This window comes from Coenobita brevimanus, chromosome 108 (assembly GCF_032717465.1).
Source record: "Coenobita brevimanus isolate Jiangsu-jjx chromosome 108, ASM3271746v2, whole genome shotgun sequence".
Taxonomy (NCBI): domain Eukaryota; kingdom Metazoa; phylum Arthropoda; class Malacostraca; order Decapoda; family Coenobitidae; genus Coenobita; species Coenobita brevimanus.
Window position 1 is genome coordinate 16,926,731 of NC_137061.1, and position 4,595 is coordinate 16,931,325.

A 4,595-nucleotide genomic window follows, 5' to 3' on the forward strand; every position below is an offset into this window, starting at 1 on the left:
AGGCTATTCTTCACATGGCTAGTTATGGGGATTTTAAGACTACGAGCCACCGACTTAGTGATAATACCGTTACTGGCCTTCCTGTTGATGCTGTATTTTTGTGCTGTGTTTTGACGCCGGACACCACGATCAAGGGAACTAGTAGCACTACTTGGTGCCGGTGGTGCGAATGGTTTCCGTGGATCAGTGAAAGTGTTAAGATTGGGAGTTGCTCTGCCTGACTGTGTGGTGCTATAGTCACTCTTCAAGCTATTAGTATACTTGGAACCCAGCAGACTACCACTCCCGGCTAGTTGAGTGTTGAGTATGATATCAGCATGCAAAGTTATACTCCTTGCGGGCTGCTTCCGTAGAAATTTATACTTCTTGTAGCGACGCCTCTGACACATATAAATAGCCAGGCCTCCCAGCACAACACCCAGCAGCAGCAGGGCCAACACAGGGACACCCCCAGTCTCACCCAGGACGAATATGAAGGCCCACCACTTGTTGCCTGCAAGACATTAAGATAACTGATAAGCATCACGGTTACGTTAGGTTGGGTCTGTGGTATTTGGGGTTTGTTTACTGCTTTATATATATGAGAATCACGTGAGCTGCTCGAAGTCAGGTCTTGAATCTGTTATGTGGGTCTACGGTTATTTCCTTGGTCAGTTTCCTACACCTGTCCACTGCATTGAAACCTACTTCCCCTAGCTCAAGAAAGCCTTATAACCTAGAAGGCTTTAAGTTTACCATCTACATCATTACAATTTATTCAGTTGGCAACGAACTCTACGTGATCGTGAGTGGAGACGGAGAAGCTACTGCGACCAGACGGTTTCGATGGCTCTCAAGATACGACCCCTTCCGAGTGGATTCACTGGTTCTGCACTTCCAGCGATTGCCTGGAGTCTGTAAGTGGCGACCCTGCTCCTGACAGACTGAAGCTGCTCATGAGCTACGTTTCTCCATCAGTTCATTTTCATATAATATCTGATTGCAGCTTACTCTGAAGTTGTCTAAGCAATGAAAATGTCTAGTTAGAGTCTAATTATGTATAAGGTGCAGCTTTCAGGTTTATTGCAAGACAATATTTTATGTAAATTATTTGAATGTACACCGGTGAGAATTTAGAAAATCACAAATCCAAGTAAAAAATACGGTCGGCAGAAAATATTGGTTTGCATCATTGAGATGGCCCAGGCAGATTTCCTACCACCTCTACCTCAACGACATACACGTATATTGCCTGTGACACCATAATGTTTTACGGTACCTTACTGTGCAACTGTGTCAGCATTAACCATTTTACTATAATGACATGCTGTATTCATCTTGTGGAGAGAGAGAGAGAGGGAGAGGGAGACAGACAGAGACAGAGACGGACAGACAGAGAAATTATTCAAAGGAAACTCTGATGAGTTCCATTACTGCAATGGACCTCTTCCCTAACTACGGTAGTGCTGTATAGCAGAAGGAAGAATGAAACAAAAAACTGCATCATCGGACTGACGGGTTAAAGTGATAATACGCAAGAGATTATTGATTTATGGAAGAAGCTAGAAACCGCTAAGGAAAACAAGTGTCAGTTCTCTTGTGAAAACGACATTATGGTTTCATGTTGGGGACTGATGTGGCTGAGCTATATACAGTACGTGCCAACTCTGATACTGAGCGGATAATTTGGCACCATTTATATAAATATATATATATATATATATATATATATATATATATATATATATATATATATATATATATATATATTATCCATTTATTGTGTGTGTGTGTCTGTCTGTCTGTGTGTGTGGGGGGGGGGCTAGTTTCACAGTCCATTCCCAAGCACCAAACAGTCCTCTTACGCGCCACACACCTTCACATGTAACCACTTCTGTGCTAACACCCATCGTACCTACTGAATACAAGCTCGGGCTGTCTCATTCAGGACTGGTGTGTTTGTACTGACGAGCGTATTTCTACTGCATGTCGGTGGGGCGCGTGGAAGATCAGTGCTTTCTGCTTCACTAGAATTTCAAATCAACAAACTCTTCCCTGTTCCAACCTCGGTTTGAACCCACGTCCACTAAACAACAGGCTACTTCACTTACCACTCCGCCACGCCTGCCCTTCACTCCAAGACCTCTACGAAATTTGTATCTTGCTATCTTCAGACGATTTTACTCAGCTGAGGAAGTGAAATCAGGTTGTAATGACAGGCAATATAGACTGCATCAAACCAAGTCTCTGTAGATGATTTCGCCAAAGATAAATTCGTCTGGGAGTTGCAGTTATATAAAAATTACGTCACCGGGCTGAAGGGGCTAAGCATGTTGAAGTTTGGGCACCTTTACATCTTATTATCCTCTTGTATGTCACTGACTGGAAGTATGTCGATACAGGAATGATGTAAACAGCACACACAAGATGGTTCAGGTTTACTGTGCAAAATAAGTCGCTTTGGAAGAGGTGATACGAAGCCTCCTGTGCAACTTTGAATGCGACCCAATCAACCGTGTGAAGATTATTACAAGTCTATCATTTGTAATAAATTTGGGAGTTGGGTGGTTAGAACACGTATAGGAGGGTAAAAGTTCGCAAAATATTTCACCTCTTCTGCTTCTTACCTACTTCTACTAAATTTCCTAAGCTAAGAGTGGCTATATGTGTTCCTATGTCCAGAGATAATTCATCTTGACACGCTGCGACGGAAGAAAGTGACGGACATGCCCAAGTATGAAGCAGATGCAGTAAAAGAGCAGAGTAGCTTTTATCCTTGACTAGTAGTACTTATTGTTGCTGTAGCCCCAGGTTAATCTGAAGTGTGAACTCAGTGGACTGTAGAATGAAGTTGTCCTTCTGCAGTCCACTATCCTATTATGGCGGAATAGGGAGGGAGCTGAGGGACGTTTGTGTAATCGGGAAGCTCCACGGCCCAACTATGAATTTTCAGTGCCACCACCTGAAGGCGTCCCTCTCCAGCACAGTCCCTGACTCTACAGTTGAGAACTGTATAACTAGCCTGTGGAATGTGCCATCGTCCGTCGTCGTGATACAGTAGAAGGAGACTATGTAACCGGCTACACGAAGCAAACCATACTGGTGTATATGAGTTCTAACTGAGTTGACGAGTGATTGGTCTGGAGACGTACGAATAGACGATGAGATTAGCCTATGCAACTTACCATCATCCCTTGTTGTGTTGCGACCCACCCCACGAAACAGATGTCCTGGTTTGCATCACTGTTATACTGCTTTTACTCAAACTTGGCACAGATTTTCGCCGTTTCGTACCATATTTCATGTAGCTCAGCGGCAGAGTAAACTACGACAGCTCCACAACCTTTCCTCAGTATTCTTGACTAGCATCATATTCTAATGTTAATCTATTGTTGCAACTCGACATTTAAGGTAGAGAGACGGCAATCTTAGGCCAAGTTAAGAAAAAGGGATATAGTCATGTTGTGGACTGACTGGTTTGGGCACGTAGGAAACCCACTGTGGAACCATACAATTTACTATCCGTAGTTTGTGTTGAAAAAGGGACAATGAAACAGCCTCCGTGGAACGTATTATACTGGTTTGCATGAGCGCTAATGTGGGAGCAGATGTGGTCAAGGTAGAACTGTGAAGCCGGTTTATAGGACTTATAACATCGTCCTACACTGAGTTTTAAAAGGATCGTAAAACCTTCCCGACACAGCTTATCATACTGGCGTGGAATTCTCGAACAAATTTACGATAGAATCCCTGTCGTAACGTTTGGGGGGGCGCGGTAGCACAGTGGTAGCGCGCTGGACTTGTGATCGGGGGATTGCAAGTTCGAGCCTCGCCCGGGCTGCCGTGCCGGGAGGGGTAGCTCCCTCCTGTAACCCTAGCGGGGCTATATAGTCCAATACAGGGCTTAGCTCGGGGGAACTCCATTTCTCCCATTTTTCTCCCTGTCGTAACGTAGATTTGTTATTGCAGGAAGAACTAGAGACACCGGATGTTCAGTACTCTCCTTTTCCTATCCTTCCTCATAAAGCAAATATATTTTTATGGTTAATTTACTCCTGTAACCATTATTTTTGTACGAGGGACAAGAAACACGGGTTGACTCTGCTCTCTCCTCTTCCTCTCTTTCTTGGGAAAAAATAGTTACACCAGTGAATCGACCATAAGTATATTACAGTATCCCAGCCCTGGTTTGCATCTGTGTTCAGCAAGTTGGGGATTAACTGACTAGGATACATATGAAGAGATTGTGAAACTAGTCCATAGAGCTCACTTACCATCCGTTGTTGTGTTGTGAGGTGTGACTGACGTAGTGTTCAGTGCTGGGGTTGTGTTGTTCCAGTTGTCAGTGCTCTCCTCAACCCCAACACGTCGCTCCATCCGTACACTAACCCCTCGAACCCTGGCTAGTGGGATGGTGGAACGGGGTGGGGGAGTTTTTGAGACTGTGGGCTGCTCCTCCTCCCACGGATGTTGTGTGATGTCGGCTTTTCCCTGGTAAGACAATTTTATATAGAATGCTGTTTTACCTTAATATACGGTAGTGAATTAGGTCACAAATTAACATCTATACATATATCACTGTAACCAGAGATCCTCAGTTTTTTCTTTGTCATCAT